Below are 22,212 nucleotides of genomic sequence, written 5' to 3'. Positions count from 1 at the left end.
AAGCCGGGCTGGAGGCGGTGGGGTGGGGGAGGGTGTCTCGGCACAGCGGCCCCCCTGAGCCTGATGTTCCTACCGGGGAGGACAGTCGCCCAGCTTCTAGGATTGGTAGGAAGATGCACCCAAGTCACTCATTCATTCAACAGGTGCTTGTTTAGCATCTGTGACGAACCAGGCATTGTTTTCAGAAAAGACTCAAGTTGCCACTTACAGCTCTTACTCTGCATGTATGAACTCATGTAATCCTCTTAAAGACCCTGTGCGGGTGCAGTACGGACACTCCCCTGTGCTGAGGGGCGCAGAGAAGCTAAGGCATTTGCAGAGCACACAGCCAGTGTGTGGCTGGTGGCACCTGAGCCCAGGCAGTCTGGCTCCAGAGCCACTCCCACGCCCGCCCCGTCTATTTCTCACTCCTGCCGGGTCCCTCCACCTCAGCCCTCACCTCCGACACCCTCCCCCTCCCCGTCAGCCAGGCACTTGCCCAACCGTGACCATGATTTCCCCCTAAGTGTTGCCTTCCCTTTGTCACAGGCGTTGGCCAGAGTCTGGCCTGTGACGGCCTCAATGCCACCATGCACTGTGGCTCAGGGGAAGTCATCCAGATCCAGGATGCCTTCTACGGGCGCCAAACTCCCCATTACTGCATCCAGGATGCTGCGCGGCCCTCGGACCTGGAGGAGGGATGCGGCTGGCTCAGCGTCAAGGACGAAGTGGCAGGTAGGCCCCAAGGACAGCTCTGGCTGTGGGGGCAAGGCAGCTCATGGTGCCCCATGCCTAGCAAAGGGTTTTGGAAGGCTTGAACCATCTTCACATCTGACCTTGGGCCTCCAACATTAGGAAAATGGGGCCGTCTCTGCCCACAGCACCATGCAGGGAAGCAAGGGGGCCAGGGCTCACCTCCTCACCCAATGCCACACCCTCCCCTGCGGGCCAGGGGGGCATTCTTCTCCCCACTCCACTTGGTCGCAAGAAACATTGCTTGCTTGCTTGCTTTTTTTTTTTTAATGTTCATTTTATTTTTGAGAGAGAGAGAGAGAGAATTGAGAATGAGCTGGGGAGGGGGAGAGAGAGGTGAACAGAGGATCCAAAGCAGGCTCTGCACTGACAGCAGAGAGTCCTATGTGGGGCTCAAACTTAAAAACCATCATGACCTGAGCCAAAGTTGGATGCTTAACCACCTGAGCCCCCAGGAACCCCACCTTCTTTCTTAAAAAAAAAATTGTTTATTTCTTTATTTTTGAGAGAGACAGAATGTGTACGAATGAGCAGAGAGAGAGGGAGACAGAGAATCCTCAGCAGGTTCTGTATTGTCAAGGCAGAGCCTGACTTGAGGCTCAAACTCATGAATCATGAGATCATGACCTGAATGGAAATCAAGAATCAGATATTGAACTGACTGAGCCACCCAGGCGTCCCGCTTTCTTTTTCTTATTTAATTTTTAAAAATTTCTAAATACTCCAAACATATAGACAATAAAAGCATTTTGGGGTACCGGGGTAGCTCAGTTAGTTGAGCACCCTACTTTTGGTTTCAGCTCAGGTCATGATCTCACGGTTCGTGGGTTCGAGCCCTGCATTAGGCTCTGGGCAGACATTGAGAAGCCTGACTGACATTCTTTCTCTCTGCCCCTCCCCCACTCACACATACGTGTGTGTGTGTGTGTGTGTGTGTGTGTGTGTGTGTGTACATGTGCTCTCCCTCTCTCTCTCAAAATAAATAAACTTAAAAAAATATCGCGGTGAATTCCCATAGACCTCCTACCCATTGTTGTTAAATCCTGATGACATTATTCCATATTTGCTTAATGTCTCCTCATTACACAAATGACGTGACTTTGAATTTTGTATTATCCACAGTGATACACATACCAGTTCGTTTCATCTATTGTATAACTACACCGTAATTCACCTCTTTCTCTGTTGAGAGTTGAATGGGTTGTGTCCTAATCCCTGGCTATTGTGAATAATGCTGAAACACACAGTCGTGGTGGCATCTCTTGTCCATGTGGGAGAGTTTCTCTATGGCCTTGTTTCTCTAAATCACATTAAATCTGCCTGTGAGCTGCATTTGCCTGGTGACAAGGGCTCAGTTTCAGAAATTACAGGGGCTCCCTGCACCCTCCTGGGGGACACAAAGGTCTTAGAAACCTTTATCGTCCAGGACGTAGGGATTCCCCTCCTCTCTGCTGTTATTAGTGTTGGGCCTGCAGGGTCCCGGAAAGGCATATGGTCTGTTGCTTTCTTGGCCAAGTGAGGACACAATAGTCTGTGCCCAAGCTGGGAGCTCTGGGGCCTCAGGCTGAGTCTCCCCACATACGTCTCTCGGCAATTCCCTGAAGGCCTCTGCCTCCACCCAAAGGCCCTGTGAAGATTCCAGGAGGAATGCCCTGTATTCTCAGAACCTGCCAAGCGGCCTCGTCCCCGACTTGGGGAAGATGCTCCCTCTCCCTGGAGAGCGACTTGCTCTTCTCCCCCGACGTCTGGCCTGCACTGTCCCTGGCCCCCCGGGGCAGGTGTGGGGGAAGGAAATACTGACATCAGCCATGTGACTCCCACTCACTCTCCTTGTTGCTCTGGCCTTCCTGAGGCTGTGGCCCCTCTGAGCGGGAAAGGCCTGGGCTGGATGGGCTGACAGATGTGCCTCCCTCATGGAGGTGTGGAGGGAGCTGAATGGTCTATTTCCCCAAAGGCCCAGATGCAAGTTTCCAAACCTTGCAGCCATACCCCAGAGAGCAATTGGAGGGGAACCCTGCATCCTCTTGGGAGAGGTCAGAGGAACAGATGTGGGCAGGGTCTGGGGGGATCCGTTTGTATCTAAGTGGTAGGCTCACTCATTCATTCAGCCAGTTAGTCAGTAAACATTCGTTCAGCCCAATCTCATACCATGCTCTATCCTGGGCTCTGTGGATAAAGGGATGAATCAAACAGTTTGTTTTTCAAAGAGCTTGCAGTCTAATGGGGAGACAGATAATGAATACAAGCAACGGCCTAGCACTGTGCTCCATGCCATAACAGAAGAGAGCAAAGGTGCTTTGGATTTACTCATGCAAAACTCATTTTGTACCTGCTAGGTGCTGGGTACTGTTCTGTGTGCTGGAGATACAGCAGTGAACAAAAACAAAACAAAATGCTCCCATTCTCTTGGACAGTGAAGTACACGGCTGTGGATGCACATAGTAGGGGCAAAGAACTCTGAGGGGTATATCAAGCCGAGTCCCATTAGAAAAACAGAAATCATGTTAGGTCTTTCAACAGAGGGAATTTAATGCAGGGAGCTGGTTGCCCAGTCATGGAAGTGCTGAGAAGTCAAACAGGGGATAATGATACCACCCTGACACAAGCAGCCGCGGAAAGTCACCACTACCCCTAAGGGCCAGAGGGACAACCTGAGTGGATGGTCTCACCAAAACCAGAAGTGAGGGCCATCCCACAAGGGCTAGAATCATGGTGGAGGCTGCCCTGTGGGAGCGAGGTCCATGAGGGAGGGCCTATTCAGAGGGAGCTGCAGTCAGAGAGAGGATGAAAACACAGGATAAAAAGCCCTCTGCCCTCTTATGTCTTCCTGTCTGGGGAAGGCAGAAGTATGGCCCCCAAGATTTGCCATCCTAATCCCTGGGGCTCTGGGTGTGATGAGATACCTTGCCTGTGAATGTGTTAATTTGCACGGCAAAGGGGCTTTGCAGATGTAGGTTCCTAATCTGGATTATCCAAGTGGGCACAATTTAACCACATGATCCGTTAAAAGCAAAGAACCTTCTCTGGCTAAAGGCAGAAAAGAGATGTGGCCAATGGAGAAATCAGAGTTTAAGTGTGAGACAGGTCTGATACCCTATTGCTGGCTCTGAGATAACAATGGAGGGCCACGTGCAAGGACTGGAAAACGGCCTCTTAGAGCTAAGGGCGGATCCAGCTGACAGCCAGCAGGAAATGGGAACTCATTCCTACATCCTGGGGCACCTCACCCACCTGTCGCTCCTCCCAGGCTTCTGTGTAGGCATGTAACTCATCTGCATGGGCAGGAGGGAGAGACGGCAGGTGACCTGAAGTTTCTGGTCTGGGCTCTCCACACTTCTCCTTCCTGTGGGCACCTGGACAGGATTCCTCATCTTTTCCCTCTTTGCCAGTTCTCAGGATGAAAGTTCCTACTTCAGGCCATGTGACTGGATGCTACTGGACCAGTGGTTCTCAAAGTGGGGTGCCAGGGCCAGCAGCATCAACATCACTTGGGAGCTTGTTCGAAAAGTAAACAGTTTTTCATAAATGTTTACTCATTTTTGAGAGAGGGAGGGAGTGAGGGAAGGAAAGAGAGAGAGAGAGATAGAGTGTGTCAGTCAGCAGGGGACAGGCAGAGAAAGGGGGACAGAGGATCTGAAGCAGGCTCTATATTGACAGCAGTAAGACCGATTTGGGGCTTGAACTCACTAACTGTGAGATCATGACCTGAGCTGAAGTCAGATGCTTAACCAACTGAGCCACCCAGGTGCCTCTAGAAATTCTAAGGAAATTCTTAAGCTGACATCTACACCCACTGAATCAGAAGCACTGGGGGTGAGACCTGGAAATCTCTATCTTCCAGAGCCTTCCAGAAGATTCTGGCATATTCTAAGATTTGAGAACCCCTGTGCTGGCCCCTGAGCTGCTTGAGAGAAAGAATCCTACTTCTCTCTCCCCCTAGGACCTCGGCCCCTGCCTGGTCTTCAGTGGACACCAGGACATATTTGTGGGATGGAAGGTGGGTGAATGAATGAATGAGAGGCCATTCATCTCTGTCTGAACCTGTCCCTTTCTGTCCTTCCTGCTGTTCCTGCTCCTTCTGGGATTCGGGCACTTCCCAGGCCAGTGCCAAGGGCTGCAGGTGTGCCAGGTGGCCGCAGATGGGACCTACTTCGGAGACCTGTGCCCCACCCAGGGCAGCTACCTGTGGGTGCAGTACGAGTGCCAGGAAGGTGAGTCCCCAGCTTGCCTAGCCATGGGAATTCCCCATTTCCACACCAGGTCCAGCCCCACTTGGAGCACTGGGACCAGACACCCCTGGACGTCGATCTGTGTACTAAGACTTCCTCACCCACCACTGCCCTGCAGCCTGACCTCCCCACCCGGCTTGGCCTCTTGGGGTAAAGAGTCTGAGGCTCCTGTTGCAGAAATGAGCCATCAAGCCAGAAGTTCAGTTTCCTGGAGTGGCCCAACAAACACATCAGATAAGGCCAGCATTGCTTGACAGAAGAAAGCCAAAAGATGTCTCACTCCCCGACCCCACACCCACCTGGGCTACCGCCCTGCCCTGCCCGTAGGCTGCATTTTAGATCACACATGAACTTTTAAAAACTTGAAAGATCTAAATGTAACACGTATAATCACAATTTATAAAACTGTCATAAATCAAGAAAGAAGAATTCCTCCCTTCAATTCTCCGGTCCTACTCCTCCTAAGGAAACCACTGCCAAATGTTTACTGTAAGTTCTTCCCTGCTCTTTATTTTTTTTAATGTTTATTTATTTATGAGAGAGACAGAGAGAGAATGAGTGGGGACAGGGTGGGGGGGTGGGGAGAGAATCCCAAGCAGGCTCCGAGCTGTCAGCACAGAGCCCAACATGGGACTTGATCTCATGAAACGTGAGATCGTGACCTGAGCCGAGATAAGAGCTGGATGTTTAACTGACTAAGCCACCTGGGTGCCCCTCTTCCCTGCTTTTTAAACTGTTTTCAGACATGGCTGTGTATGAGTGTATATACATAAGTTATAATCATTTAAAATATATTAGTTTACAGCTCAATTTTTTCTTTTTTTTTTTTTTTTTTTACTTAATAATATATTCTGGACATCTCTCCAAGTCACTACCTTATTCTTTTAATGACTGCATAGTATCCCATCATAAGATCATGTCAAAATTTATTGAACCAGTCCCCTGTTGACGGACATTTAGGCTGCTTCAGATTTTCTGTTGTTAGGTGCACCCTGCAGCACTCATTCTCGTGCGTGTATCTTGACATGTGCCGGATTCCGTTTAGAGGAGAGGTCCCTAGTACAGGGAATGCTGGGTCACAGGGTATGTGCACCTTAAATGTTCAAAGATGCTGCTAAATTACACTCCAAAGTGGCCGCGCTGATTTGCACGCCTACTAACCGTGTATGAGAGCTCTGCTTCCCCCTAAGGCAATGTTCTGCTACCGTCCAGGGAATCGGTCACAACACACTTTCCACTGAGAACGTGAGTTGACGGTGCAGGGAGCTCTGAAGGGGAAGAGCGAGTCAGGGAATGTTGGGGTCCCCAGGGACGATCCAGGACAGCAGGGTCCATGGGTGTAGAAGGGGGGGGGTACTACAGAGAGAAGGGGACAAGTTTTACCAGCGCCATTAGTGTCTTGGAGATGCCTGGGTGGAGTAAGAGGGAGACGGACGTCTTCATTCTATTTTCTGGGAAGAAGAGGCCACGTGTTTTGGCAGTGCTTTCCGGTTGGTGGTTTTGCTAATGGACAAAGGGTGCCCTTTGGAGATCTGCCAGTCGCAGTGTGGCTGTCATTGGACAAATGCATCGCTTAGGCCAGGGGGTGTATTGGTCTGGCGACCCCGGACCAAATTTTCTGCCCCAATTTTGATTTCAAATATCCTGCCCCCATGTGAACTGGTGTGCTCTAATCACAGTGTTTCTGATTTGTAAAGGGAGAGATTCTATCCGGCAGTCCCCCCACTGCCATGCCCCCCCGCCCCCCCGCCACAGTGCCCAGAAAGGCCTCACTGCTGCCTGCGTGTCCTCAGGCAGTTATGAATGAGGACCACGAAGACTTTCCGACTAGCTCTGGAAAGTCCTTTTGATGTGCATTCAGCTTCTTCTATCTTTTCCTTCTTCATTTGTGCTCAGAAACTGAAAGATTCTGCTGTGCAAATTAGCCGGGGGCTGTGTGAAGCCTCAGCAAATTCTATGCCCCTCCCGATCCTCCATAACAGTTTTGAAAGCTCAGGTTTTGTAAAATGTAATGTGCACGAAATGGCTTACAATGAATCTTTGGCCACCTTAGCCAAGTAGATCTTCCTAAAGGTGCTTGGCTTTTTTGTCTTTTTAAACATGATGAAATACATTTAGACAATCAATAGAATCCTGGTTAAATAAATTAGAGTACATTGTGCAGCTATTAAAAAGAACAAGGCAAGGGCACCTGGGTGGCTCAGTTGGTTGGGTGTGTGACTTCAGCTCAGGTCATGATCTCACAGTTCGTGGGTTCGAGCCCCACGTGGGGCTCTGTGCTGACAGCTCAGAGCTTGGAACCTGCTTCGGATTCTGTGTCTCCCTCTCTCTCTGCCCCTTTCCTGCTCACGTTCTGTCTCTCTATCTCTCTCAAAAACAAATAAACGTTAAAAAATTAAAAAAAAAAAAAAAAAAGAACAAGGCACTTCTGAGTTTATACAGAACCATCTCCAAGATATACTAGGTGAAAAAAAAAAAAAAAAAAAAAAAAAAAAAAGGAAGATGCCAAGTAGTGAACACAGCATGAACCATTTGTAAGAACAGAAAAGTATGTCTGTGCTTAGAATGTGTAGGTATCCCTGGAAGGTGACCCTGGATACTGGTAACAATGATTGCCTGTGCAGACACTGCAGGATGGCAGGGGAGGGGGGCTTTCTTCTCACTCTGTACCCTTTATACATTTCAAATTCTGTACCTTGGTCATGTATTACCTATGAACGAAAGATAAAATTTAAAAGAACTTTAAAAAGTAAAAACAGGGGTGCCTGGGTGGCTCAGTCATTGAAGCGTCCAACTTTGGCTCAGGTTATGATCTCATGGTTTATGGGTTCGAGCCCCATGTCGGGCTCTGTACTGACTGTTGAGAGCCTGGAGCCTGCTTCAGCTTCTGTGTCTCCCTCTTTCTCTGCCCGTCCCCTCCCCTGCCTCTCTCTCTCTCTCTCTCTCTTTCAAAAATAAATAAACATTAAAAAAAGTAAAGATAAAATTATAAAAATTTTAAAAGCCCCACCTAAAGATAAAGGACAGGTGGATAGAAGAGAGTATGTTTTAAACAGAAGCATGCAATTTTGCTTTGTGATGGCATATAGCATTTTCCTTTTTGATCTGCAGGCCTACAGCTGACGGTGTCCAATGGGAGTTTCACCTTTGACAATGTCACCATCTCCCTGACATGGCTCCTCTCTCCTTACATTGGAAACCTTTCGTGTATAATTAGTACAGGAGATGGCCACACTTTTGATCCCTACTACCCTCCCAGGTAAGAGGAATCTCTGAGCCTTGAGTCAGGATGTATCAGTCAGCTTCTGCTGCATAACAAAACATCCCCAAACTTAGTAGCTTAGAATATTATTTATTATTCCTCATGGTTCTTTGGGTCAGCTAGGTGGCTTTGCTTATCTGGGCCAGCCTTGCTGGGGGCGGATGGCCTCAGAAGTCCTCACGTATATGTCTGGTGGTCAGCTGAGTGTTGGCTAGGGGCATGTATTGCATAATAATCACCCAACAGGCTAGTCTAGCCTCACTGGCATGGTGGCAGAGGGTTTCTAGCAGCAACTGAGAACAAGGCCTACTGTGCAAGCATTTTTAAAATCTCTACATGTATCACATTTTCTAATGTCTCATTGGCCAAAGCAAGTTCCATGGCCACACCTAGGCTCAACAGGTGGAGAAAGAGATTCCACCTGTTGATGGAAGAAATGGCAGAGCCACAGTACAAAGGGGCATACATACAGAAATGGCATGCACAGGTTTTCTCACTACGGAGGCCACGTGAACAGTCTTGAAGAGCTGGGTCCTTATGGCTTTGTTCTATGTAGAATCTCTCCTGGGTTACCGTCCAAGGAGTTGGTAATGATGTGAAAAAGATGCTCGCATGGATGTGGGAATGTTTTCTGTTGGCAAGAATAATAAACAATAATAGTAGCAATATTCATAACAGTCCAGCCAAGCAGCTTTCACATATAATCTCATTTAGTCCTCACTACAAACCCTATCAGCTAGATCTATGCTATCTGGCAGAACAGCCACTTGCCACATGAGCTATTGGGTACTTGAAATGTGGCAGCTCTTAATTAAGATATGCTGTTAATTAAAACACACGTGGGATTTTGAAGATTTCAGTCGCCCCTCACCAACCTCTCATAAAAGATGTAAAGTATCTCACTAATTTTTAAATATTGATTACATGTTGAAATGAAAGTATTTTGGATATATTGGGTTAAAGAAAATAAATTATTAAAATTAATTTTATGTATTACTGTTTCAATGTGGCTCTTAGAACATACACATGGGTGGCTCACACTGTACTTCTATTGGACAGTGTTGAGCTAGGCAACTGTTATTTTGTTTTCATGGACAAAGCAGCTGAGGCTCAGAGAGGTATAGTGGCAGTACCCAAGACACACAGCTTGTGAGTGGCAACATGGTGACACAAGCCAGGACTGTCTGGCATAAAAGCTGAGGCCCTCAAGCCCCTGGCAGATTACACGGCATGAAGGCATTATACTCTGCATCCTCTAGGAGAGCAGAACCTCCCCGGCCTGATGGCAGCTGAACTCAATTCATAACATTTCCAAGTCCTACTGGGCCTGGGGTAAGCTCCATTCTGGGTGCCCCCAGAATGATCCAGAATTTCCAGATCCTCAGTGGGTTGGGGGCTTCTTACAGGGGTCTTCAGTTCAACATGAATCCCCAGGGAAATAATGGAGGCTCGTAAGCCCCTTTCCTAACCCTAAACATCTGCAGTTCTACCCTGTGGGGAGCTAGAGGTTCTGAATCCAGTCCTGCACATGCTCAGCATTGCTGGAAGCCCTGGCTTGGGTGGGGCCAAGAGAGGCCAGCCCTGTCCCTGGCCCAATTCTGCCCCAGCGAGGGAAAGTTTCACACTCAACAGTCCTCTGAGGCCTCAGACATTGTGCTGTGCCGCCATATAAAATGGCATGTCCAGAAGCTAAGGTTCTAATCCCAGCTGCTGCTAACATGTGTGAGACAATTTCTGGTCTTGGGTTTCCATTCCCTTCGCTGTCTCATTAATATTGGTGGCTGCCTTGTTTCGTGGAGTAAAATGAGAAATTACATGTGAAGATGCTTTGGGGGAAATGTTACAAAATGTTACAAAAGTGATACAAATACCCATGACCTTGTTGTGCAGGTTTCTTCCTGCTTGCTACCATGGCAATGAAAAAACAGCAAATGCTAAGCTATACAATCGCCCGGCCCCCAAATTTTAAACAACTTGCATTTGGCATTCGTCAAAATCGACTGTCTGTAGCCCTGCTAAGACCTTTAGTTACACAAAGACATTCCAGTAATAAACAAACAGTAGCTACAAATTGGAGCAAATGAGCCAAAATGCTAGTATTAGTCAACTCTGGATGGTGAGGCCAAAATACTCAGCTTCTGTCATTTTGGTTAACTTTGGGAGATCCATTTCCGATGCTTCCTTATCTGCAATAGCAGCCTCAGCACTCAACCTAGAATATTAAAAATGGCATGAATTTTAAGTTCACAGAAGTCACATACCTTGCGTGAATGTCGCTGTGCTTTTATGTGTTTGTACGGCATCCTACTTTTGCTTAAGTCATGATAAGCTAAGGCCTAAATGGGCCACTTCTTCTCTACTGCAGACAAACAACATGAGCTAATGGAGAATCCAATCTGAAATAGAAACAACATAATAAAGTCAAAGGATTTCTCCTTTAGATTCTTCTTGCCTTGCACTCCCGATGTATTGTGTTCATTTGAATGTCAAGCTGTTTTACTTTACTGTTTGTTGTAGGAAACTTTACACGTTTCTGTAATTTATTGTGTGCCTCCTGGACCAATTTGCGAAAGTGAAATTTGTCCTTGTCCAGCGTTGGGTGTCTCAGCGCCACCTACCGACAGATCAGGGGATTGCCATCATTTTGGGGTCTATTCAGAGCTGCCTCCACACATAGCTGAATCTGGAGGGGCCGCTTCCCTGGAAATCGGTATTTCGTAAGACAGAACAACATTTAGAGGGACCTAGATGTACACAGGATGTTGGGAAGCTCAGAGGAATTATGTGGAAGGTTATGGTCATAAAGGACCGAAGTCTTTCGGGGGAACCAGGCAGGAGCTATGGAGGTAGAGAAAGGGACAACAGGGATGTGAAGGGGCGTGGCCTCCTCAGGTAACTGCGAGCACCTCGCGTTACAGCAGGAGTTCGGGGTATGTGGGGGAAAATGAAAGATGCTGCTGGAAAACTCAAAAGGAGTCTGCTGATAAAGAGCCTTGATATGCCAGCCAGTTTGGAGAAATTGTTTTTAGGAGAACATGTAGGTTGGGTACCAGGAAGCTGATTTGGGGTACAGCAGGTTTCCCGGGGGATGGGGGTTCCAGGATGGAGCAGGGGCAGAAGGTACAATGGGATGCACTAGCAACACAGGCCCTTCCCATCCCCACAGAGAACTCTAGAGCCGGGACCTGACGGGACTGAGGCAAGAGAGTGGAACCTCAGTGCTCTGGCACAGAGCAGCCATGGGATGCAGGAAGGTACCCTGCAGGGGAGGAGGGGGGGAGGCTGCTCCCTTTGGCCAAGGGGAATTCCTGGAGATGGGTTCATCTGTGAGCCCTTGGCCACTAACACACCAGAGTGCTGGGGAGGGGCAGACCTCGGCCTTGAAGTGCAGAATCTGGGTGACTCACATCCACTACTGAGGATACTTAAGAATATTTAGGCCATTTGGCTACATGATCTGTGATTGTTAATACTGTTGCAAGAGTTACTAACAGTCACTGGGTAATTTTAAGGGCTAAATGGGACTACAAAGAAGAAAATAATTGGCACAGAGTTGATTCTTAAAAATGGGTAATTGTTGCCATTATATTAATATTACAGAAGTATATACTACTTTTATTTTTAAGAGGCTAAGTGGCATAAACGCCATCCTATTATACACACATACACACACAAAACCCCACAATATTTGAGCCTATCACATACCAGGTACTTACTCAGCCATGGTCTCATTTAAACCTCACAACGACCCAGCCAGGAATGGCTCTCACCTCATTGTATGGACAAGGGAGCTGAGACTCAGAGTGGTTGAGTCATTAGGTTACACAGGTGACTGACTCTGGAGACCTTACTTCCGGCTTTCTACCCTTTCCATTCTACCACACTGCCCAATTTGGTCAGGTGGCTTTATCCACCAAGCTGGCTGGCAACTTGTGAGTGACATTAACAAAATGGTACAGACCTTGGTATTCTTAACAATTGGACATTCTGAGCAAAGATACAAAATGTGAGCTCTCTTCCCCATTTTCTTTCTTTTTAAAGAAAAGCCACATCCCATTAATGTAAACGATCAAAGCAGCGTGTGCAAATCAGTGAGTGGCAGTGTCTTAGACTAAGTTTTAAACTTTTTATTGAGGCATAAATATGTACAAAAAACTGCACAAAAAGATACAACTCAGTTAACTTCTACAAAGTGAAATGTCTACACCCATGTAACTCGTACTCAGATCAAGAAACAAAATATGACCAGTCTCCCAAGAGTCCTCCCGGGGCCCCCAAGTCTACCAATTTCTACCACTGTCGATCAGTGTGACCCGTTCGAAACTTCTATAAATGGAATCATAAAGTGTATTCTCTTTTCTGTCTGACTTCTCAACAGTACATTTTTGAGATGTATCCATATTGTTGTGTATAACTGTGACTTCTTTGTTCTCATTTCTGTAGAACATTCCATCACATGGATATTCCTTGCTTTACTTATTCCTTTCTAGTGCTGGTAGTCCTTTTGGGTGGTTTCCCCTTTGGACGATTACAAACTATGTGGCTGTGCACATTGGAGCGCATGTCTTTGCTGCATTTCTGTTGGGTTTGCACCCAGGAATGGCACTGCTAGCTCGTAGGATCATCAAAAAATGTTAGGTTGTTGCCTCTGTTGCTTTGTACTCCGAGCAGATCTTCCCTTTGTTGGCAGCAGTTTCTAAAAGCACTTTGCTGTCTTCTGCCTCCAGTGAGATCACTGGGAGACAAATCAGGAAAAGTCCGTTTCTCTGCCTTTCGTTCCTGAGCACTTTCAGTTGGCAGGAGAGCTCAAGGAATGGAATGAGTCGCTTTTCCCAGCAAGATCCCTGAAAAACAGCCCAGATTTTGCTATTCAAAACCATCCTTCCCGTGACTGAAAAGAGTTAGTGTTTTCTTGTTCTGAAATCCACGTGGTCTGTTATTAGAGCCTACTCCAGCGTCCTTTTGATTAGTGTTTGCTGGTGAAACTTTTATACTTTTACTTTTGACCTATCCATGTCATTATATTTATTAAATTTTTTTTAAGTTTATTTATTTATTTTGAGAGAGAGAGTGAGGGTGAGAACATGAGCAGGGAGAGAGAGAGGGAGGGAGAGAATCGGAGAGAGAGAATCCCAAGCAGGCTTTGTGTTGTCGGTGCAGAGCCCAATGCAGGGCTCAATCCCATGAAACATGAGATCATGACCTGAGCTGGAACCAAGAATCAGCTGCTTTAACTAACTGAGCCACCCAGGTGCCCCCTTATCATTATATTTAAAGTGGACTTCTTATAGACAGTCTATGGTTGAGACTTTTTTTTTTTTAATCCCATCTGGCACAACAATTGGTGTGTTGAGATCATTTATAAGATCATTTTCCCTCTGTTCTCCTCTCTTGCCTTCTTTTGGATTATTTGAATATTTTTAGCATTCCATTTTAACATATCTATCAGCTTTTTTGGTTATAGATCTTTTTATTACTTTTTTAGTAGTTGCTTCATGGATTACAATATACATATCCAACCTTTCACAGTCTATATGGAGTTCATATTTTACTTCATTAAAATGTTGAAGCTTTACTGGCATATAGGTCCCTTTGCTCACCCTCCTCTATATTATAGTTGTCATATGTAGGACATTTACATATATTGAAAATCTCTCTTTTTTTTTTTTTTTTAGTTTATTTACTTTTGAGAGAGAGAGAGAGCAAGCACAAGCCAGGGAGGGGCAGAGAGAGGGAGACACAGAACCCAAAACAGGCTCCAGGCTCTGACCTGTCAGCACAGAGCCCAACGAGGGGCCTGAATTTACCAAAATGTTACCAGTCTATGAATTTACCAAAATATTTACCATTACTTGTGTTCTTCCTTCACCCTTGAAATTCAAAGTTTCCCTCTGGTATCATTTCTTTTCTGCTGGAAAAACTCCCTTAAACACTTCTTTTATAGTAGATTTTTTGGAAACAAATTCTCTTAGAGGATTTCTTTATTCCTGAGAACGTCTTTATTTTGCTTCACTTCCTGGAGGACATTTTTGCTGGATATAGAATTAGGTGTTGACAATTCTTTTCTTTCAACATTTAAAGATGTTGTCACTGTCTTCTGACTGCCATGCTTTTGAAGGGAAATCTACAATCAGTCACATCGCTGTTTTCTTTATATGCAATGTGTCATTTTTCAGGCTTGTTTTGAGATTTTTTTTTTCTTTACCTTTGATTTTCAGCAGTTTTATTACTGTATGTGTGGGCATGGTTTTAACTTTTCCCCTTTTGTGGGGGATCCATGGAGTTTCTTGAATCTTTACATGTATGTATTTTGCCAAACTGGGTAAGTTTTCACCCATTATTTCTTCAGTGTATTTTTCTACACCGATCTATCTCTTCTCACTGGTCCTCCCATGACACAACTGCTTTCTTTTTTGATATTGTCACACAGGTTGCTGATGCTCTACTCATTTTTGAAAATTTAATATTTTATTAAGATGTCAATTTATTTAATCTTTTCTTCAGCTCGGATACTTTCTCTTGCTCTTTGTTCAAGTTCACTGACTTTTTTCTGTCATCACTATTCTGCTATTGCAAGCATCCAGTGAATTTTTTATTTCAGATACTGTTTATTTCTAAAATTTTCATTAAAAAAAAAGTTTCTGTTTCTCTGCTTAGAATGTCTGGCTTTCCATTCATTTAAAGAGGGTTTACCTTTATGTCATGGAGCATGGCTGAAATGGCTGATTTCAAGTCTGTCTGATAATTCCAAGTCTGTCTGATGTCACCTGAAAGCTGACATCTATTATGTTTTCACTTGAGATTGGGTCAGATTTTCCTCATTCTTTGGGTATCATCAAGCAATTTTGGATTATATTCTGGACATTTTGATAGTAGGTTCTGAGACTCTGGATCCAGTTAAAATCCTCTGGAAAATAGATTTTTGTTTTGTTTTAGCAGGCAACCCACCTGGTTAGGTTCAGACCACACTTTATGACTTGCCTTCTGTGAGTGGTGGTTCCCATGTTGCTGTCGTTTCCAAACCTGTTTGGGTTGGCCCCACTCATGGGACACTCAGGATGGTGTTATGTTGTAGTCTGACTCAAACAAAGCCTTGGCTGTGTGTCTTTGGCTCTACTTTGCACATGCATAATATGTGAGTGAGCTCATAGTTTGTGCTGGGTTGTTCATGGAAGTGGGGGCCCCTCCTCTCCACATCTCTCATTTTCAGGGTCTCCCCCACAATCTTCAGCTCCCACACATCTCTCTTCACGGCTCCTCTGGATACAAAGATGGGTTTTCTCTTGGGAATTAGGTGTCTGCATCACCCTACACTGTCAGTGCAGCTCCAAGAGGGAGAACAGCCTAGGGCATGGCCAAAAGAGAAAAAAAGAGAAATGACACAAAACAAAACCAGGTATTATTTTCTGTGCCCTCAGACTCACTGGGTCTCTTTTCCTGGTTCTCTTGGCTAAACAGAGGGGATTTCTCTTGGGGTTTTTGTTTTCTTCATTCATTGTGCAGTTCCATGACCCTAGGTCACAAACATGTACCCTAGGGACAAAGCCAAGATATAAAGGAGATTAAAAAAGAAAAAAGACACAAAATAGGAAAGTCCCATCTTTACGGGTACTTCTTAAAGCCTGGGCTTTCCTCCCCAATCTGTCTGCTGTTGTTTACTTTTCAGAGTCCTCACCAAGTTTCTTTTTGAATTTTGCCTAAAGTCGTAATCAATGGAAGAGACAGGTGGTGGCTTCACTCTTGGCAGGCACCAAAAATCCAGCTACTGTTTTGCAAGCCTTTTCACAAATATGCTCATTTGTCAAATATTTGTCAGCACGCCCTCCATGCTAGGCGCTGTGTTAGGTGCCGGATTTATAACGGAGATCTAGACAGACACCGTCTGTGCAGACGACCTAGTGGGGAAGAATGCCAGTGGCAGAGCAAGCACAGAAGGAATGAGTGTCACCCAGGAGAAGCAGCCGAGCTACAGCATTGCCTTTATGGGGAATCTAAGGGGGGCTTCCCTGAGGAGGTGATGTTTAAGCTGAGCACCAAAGGAAGAGCATGAGTGTGAGCAGACAGACGAGCGGAGAGCCTTCCCAGCAAAGAACAGCACACCTGCAGCCCTTGAGGCAGACGGGAGGTGGCACATTCCAGGAACCAAAAAGAGGGCAGAGCAGACATACAGCTGGGAGGGGTGTGGCAGGAGATGGGGGTGAGGTCAAGAAGGGAGGTCTTGTGGGTCTTTATGGGCCACATTGGAGATTTTCAATCAGTTCCCTCGGCGAAATGAGAAGCCAAGCATCTATCATTCTGATACATTTGGAATATGACCCCATTTTACAGATGGGGAAACTATGGTTCAGAAAGGTAGGCTGGGGCATAGCATTTTACAGACGAGGGGGATTTATGTGAGCCACAGAGGGAATAAATGGCAGAAAAAGGACGTGTAACCGAATATTCAACTCCCTGATTGGTCACTGCTATTTCTTACACTCCCACCTGCTCTAGACATCTCATCGTAACCTTTGTGAACACCAAGGGCTTGGTCACGTAGCATCTCTTTCTTTACCTGTTTATCTTTGCAGGGCAGGGGAGGTGCAAGGTAGGTGAGTGCATATGTGCACACGTGTGTGAATGCATGTGTTTGTGTGTCCCCAACATGGCCAACACTAACTATTGCTGGCAGTTTATCCAGCAACGTGACCCACCAGTTCACAGCCCCTGGGGAATTTATTGTGTTTGCCGAGTGCACAACCAGTGAGTGGCATGTGATGGCTCAGAAGCACGTGACAATCCGAGACAAGACGGAAAGGCTCAGCGTGACTGGGTGCTCCGGCCTGTCGACGTTGGGAGCCAGCCCTCTCTGCCGCACTGTCTTCGGGGAACCTCTGTGGATTCAGGTGGTACTTGATGGAGGTGAGTCTACAGAAATGGTCAAGGTCAAAGCAACCTCGATTTTCCCCAGATCTATCCATCCAACTCCCAGGCTTTAATAAATACTAACAGCACTCATGTATCCAGTTAGTTTTTTAGCTATTCAACTTATTTATCACCTCGTGCATGCCCGGAACTGGTCTGAGTACTCCACGTGTGCTAGCCCACCCAGTATGTACTATTATTATCTCCATTTTACAGATGAAGAAATGGAGGGAAGGTTCAGAAATTGGCTTGAAGTCACAAGGCTAGTAAGCTAAGTGAAGCTCTCTGCCTTCCGATGCCCTTCTTTACCCACAGTCCCATCAGAACAGAATTTCCAAGTCACTCCTTGTTAGGGAACCTGAATAGGACTGGGAGAGCTACCAGCTGGGCCTGAGCCCATCTCAGTGAGGCCAGCGTTGACCAGCCTGGCACAATGATGCTGCCCCCAAACAGGACTGATACGGAGCAACACGTACTGCCACAGCCATAGCAGATGTTATGGCTGGTGTCCCTTGTGATTGGTCAGTTTCTTCTCTGATTGGTCAGAGAGGCCATTTTAATTGGTCACGTCCATTCTGATTAGTCAAAGCGTCCTTTCCGATTGGTCACAGCATCTACTCTGATTGGTCACGGTGTTCATTCTGATTTATCACAACATCCATCCTCTTTGGTTGGGACCCATGTAGTTTCAGTTGTTAAACATTCTGAATATCATCCCTCTTCTCAGTAGAGACCCTACCAACGAAGACCCACCCGTACCTGAGGCAGCATCTTTATCCCAGGCACAGGTCTGGTTTGACATCCGGACAGAAGCCTGCTGGGCTAAACCGCGTGGCACAGAGCTGCAGAGGTGAGGACATGGCTCAGTCCGACCTCACAGCTCCTGGAGCCTCACCCAGCAGAGATATGATGGAGCTTAAACACAGGGTCCTTAAACAGTCCTCGGGGCTCCTCTCTGTCTCGGTGTGCTTGTTGGCCAAAGACGGCTGCTATGTGCACCAGGGAAACCTAAAATAATCCTTCATTTATGTTTTTATCCTACAAACATAATTGCCTACTGTTTGCCAAGTGTGGGGAGAGGGAGCAGGAAGCATGAGTGTCAGAAAGTACCATCATCATTGTCTTTCTCATCGTCATTAGCATCGTCATCGCTCAAACAAGAAATACCCTAGCTTGGCTTCTGTTGCAAAGAATCCTAATTTGGTGGTTCAAACCAGATTTTTAGAGTCAACCACGGTATTTAGCATCCAGGTAGGACAGCCGGCCCCAACCTATAAGGGAGCCGCATCTTAAGGTGAACAGGCTGAGTGTTCCCGTGGAGCGGGATTTGAGGCGGTCTTCCACGGAGGTGGAAGGAAATGACTTCACCTGCTCCTGCTTAGGACAAGACTCGAGGCTAATTCTCAGGCATAAAAATCAGCCATGCCTCGGGAGACGCTCCTGTGTTAGCCTTCCACCCTCCAAGGACAAACCTGTCAACAAAATGTCCTCATATTTTCATTACAAACCTTTAAGTTTATGGGTAACACACGCAGAGCACGGAGCAGAATATGCAGATGATCAGAGAGGACTCAAAAAGAAAAATCGCTCATGAACCCCGTACTCAGAGATTATCACTGTTAAGACCTGGGGGTGGGCCTATCCTTCTGCATGTCTTTATGGCTATATCATCTCCATGTCTATGTCCAGAATCTGACCTTGGAGCTTGGGTCTCAACCGTCTCAGTACAATCTACTGCATGGCTGTTGCCAACATTCTTAAATATCTCTCACCCCACATAGGAAGAGGGGTGACTTACACTGTGCTGTTGGGTAATACAACCCTGGCCGAGTTCACCACACCAAGCGGCCTGCTACCCTACAGTCTGACCCTGGACAGAGCAGCCCAGCAAAGGATGGGCCCAGGGATGCACCACCTGGAGATCCGAGCCACCAGCAACACCACTTCTGCACCCTCCCGGAACATCACAGTCTCCTTCATGGAGCCTCTGTCAGGGCTACGGGCCTCCTGGGCTTCTGACCACTTGGAGCTTGGACAAGACCTACTGGTCAACGTCTCGGTGGCTAGTGGCGCACCGGAGAGGCTGACCTTTGAAGTGGCAGGACTCAATGCAACCTTCTCCCATGAAGAAGAGAGTCTCCAGGGACCATTTGGGATTTACCCTGTGGCAGTTCCTCTTGAAGGTATTTGGGGTGGGTGGGTCTCCTCCCAAATTTCCCTCCTCTTTCCTTCCCGACTCAGTGTCCAGAGTCCCGCCAGCCCGTGTCTGTGTGTCCTGAACACAAATGGGGTTCACGGCATCCAGCCTGGGGCACACAATAAGAAGAGACATCTGATCTGCCCTCAGAGCTTAGAGTCACAGGGGTTCTCACTTGTGGCACTTCTAACGTTCGGGGCTGGATCGTTCTTTGCTGTGGGGGTTGTCCTGCACATTGTAGGGTGTTTACTGGCATGCCTGGCCTCTACCCACTAGATATCAGTAGCGCCAGCCTCCTAAGTACAACGAGAAATGCCTCCGGACATTGCCAACTGTCCCTGGGCAGCAAAATCTCCCCCACTGAGAACCACTGGAGGAGAGTTGGAAGGATTCCAATTTTTCCATCATTTCTAGAGGACAGTGTGGTTCAGGGGGGACCTGCAGTCCATGCCCTTCAGGGAGCGAGAGATAAAAACAAGGGTGGGAGAGGGAGGGACAAGAGAGGAAGAGTCAAGATGCCGGGTGGAATAGAGATAGGGTGACAGACTGGCTGGCACCACCAAGGGAGGAGACTAGAGGAGACATTTGCATTTAATCTGGAGAGAACAGAGAGTCCTTCAGGGCAATGTGGTGAAGTCAGCAGCCAGGAATGTGATGAGGGTCACAGAGTCCCCAGCCCACCCAGAACCCTGCCTACCTTCCCCGCCAAGGATCTCAGAAGTCTGTAAGAGAGGTGGAAATACTGTGCCGGGGTGGGGCTACAGTGCCCTCAAGCAGCAGATTTAGCAAAAGAGACAGGTTAAATGACAGATTTGAGAAGAAAACCATTACAACTTTGCCAGGTATCAAAGGTCCAGCTTGGAACAAGAGGAATCCAGAGTGAAATGAAATGACAATGGAAAACATACACACTATATAGGTATAATTCAAATGCAAATTAATTATTGTTGTCTACAAAAGCCGCTTGGCAGGGGATAATAGATAAAATCTCTACATGCCCTGTGAAGTTTTGGCTCACTCTTAGATGGTAAGTAGTCTTCTTTTCCCCACAAGAAAAACAGATTTGGATGAGATAAAGGGGGTGAAGAGGAAGGGAAGGGCACCAGGTAGGGCAGGAAGACCCTCACTTGTCAGTGCTGGCCCGGTCCTGGCCAGCCTTGCTTGCCAACCAATGGTCACCAGCCCAGCAGATGTTTGCAGCTGCCTCTTGCAGGAGCTTCTGTGGGATTCTGAGGCCCCTGCTAGGTCCCTGAGTTGGGGAGGGGACCAAGACAAACATCTGGTCCTCAGAAAATTCTCACCTTTTCTTTGGCCAGCTACCGGTAGTTTTCCAAACACAGGAATGCAGCCGTTTCCTGCCCCCACTCTCCCTCTCACTCCACCCCGTCATAGACCATCCTTCAAGAGTACGAGAAAGGAACCTGTCCATGGGGGTCCCGGATCTGAAAGAGCACATATCCACCTTTCCCAGGGTCCCCTCTGATGAGCTCCTCTCTAGGCACGAGAAAAGAAGGTAGCACCCACCACCTTTCCCCATGAGGGAGGAGGGTGGGATACACACATACCCTGAATCTTACAAATCCTTCTCTCCCCTCTCTGCTCCTCAGTCTTTTTAAAGTCCTGTCATGTCCTTTCTTCTGCTGGAATCTCCTCTCTAATCTGACCAATGAGCACTACTCCTCCTTTGAACTTTAGCTTTAGCCTTGCCATGAACCATGATCAGTGCAGTGACTCCCTACTACATGTCCACATGCCCCCGTGCCAATTCTTGCCATGGTTGGCACTTGGTCTCCTACAAGCATACTAGACTATAAGGACCTTGGAGACAAAGACCATGTTTCATTCACCTCTGTGTCCCAGAGCCTTGCACCATGCCTGGTATACAACAGGGGTCCATTAAATGCTCAGGATGAAAGATTCAAATGCCGCTGTCAGCAGACCAGGAAGCATAGCTTGGGAGAGCTGTCTCAACACAAGTTAAACAATTTATTGCAACACCCTAAGTCTCTACCTTTTGCATTACAGGCACCTTTCTGGTCACAGTGACGGTGAGGAATGCCTTCTCAAACCTGAGTCTGGAAATTGGAAGCATCACTGTTTCAGGCAAGGAATTTCTGCAAGGGGCTATAAAACTCAGGACCAGCAGTTTGGGTCATTGCACTTGCTCGGGATCCAGGGAGGGACTCTTCAAAACAGAGCTCTGAATGCTTACCTTGCTCTGTAGATTTTAAGAATTCTCTGGTTATTCTAAAGCACTGTCATGTACACAGTAAAACATTCAACCGCTGTTACAGAATTCTAAAACATCCGAGTTTGCTGCTTTAGGCTCCAAGCAACAGGAGGCCCAACCTAGGTGGCTTTAAGTTTGGTCGTTATGATGTCACATACTGAGAAGTTAGGAGGTAAGTAGTTCCAGGATTGGTTCAGCGGTCCAGTGTCACCGGCAGGGACCCAGGCTCAGTCTGCTATTCTGTTCTGCCACCCTCAGAGTTTCTGCTTTGCCCATAGGGTTGCATCTCATCAACATGGCTGCTGCGGTTCCAAACATCGCAGGTCAACCCAGAATCATCCAGCAGCTGCACAAGCCCGTTTCCCCCTCTGTAGCTCTTGTTACTAGGAGGGAAGTTTTCCCCACAAGTCCCCAGCATTCTTCTCCTCAGATGCCATCAGCCAGGGTCATGTACCCTAGCTCTAAGGGGTGCTGGGAAGCAAGTATCCAGCAAGTATCCACCCTGGCTGTAAGGGGTGCTGGGAAGCAAGTATCTAGCACCTCCAGCTCTGTGGGAGAGGGTAGATTCTGGCAGCCAAGAAGAAGAGTGGGGTAATGGCTGGTAGGTAGGCAGCCAACAGTAGCTTAAAGTCCACAGCAAATGTGTTTGCCAGGACTC

General features: G+C 47.1%; 1 long non-coding RNA gene across 4 annotated transcripts in view; it reads right to left on the bottom strand.

Annotated features, from left to right (window-relative positions):
* LOC132690103 (uncharacterized) overlaps positions 1-22,212 on the bottom strand; it is a 44,603-nt gene that overhangs the window by 12,437 nt on the left and 9,954 nt on the right. For all 4 annotated transcript variants that reach the window (XR_013552545.2, XR_013552548.2, XR_013552547.2 and 1 more), the window contains 2 exons: positions 10,485-10,619; positions 8,694-8,854 (listed from right to left, as the gene is read on the bottom strand). This is a non-coding gene — a long non-coding RNA (uncharacterized LOC132690103). The remainder of the gene's footprint in view (positions 1-8,693; positions 8,855-10,484; positions 10,620-22,212) is intronic.

The sequence above is a fragment of the Panthera onca genome, chromosome E2 (assembly GCF_046562875.1).
Source record: "Panthera onca isolate mPanOnc1 chromosome E2, mPanOnc1 haplotype 2, whole genome shotgun sequence".
Lineage (NCBI taxonomy): Eukaryota > Metazoa > Chordata > Mammalia > Carnivora > Felidae > Panthera > Panthera onca.
Note: the sequence above shows the minus strand (reverse complement) of the source record. Positions and strands in the feature narration are given on the sequence as shown.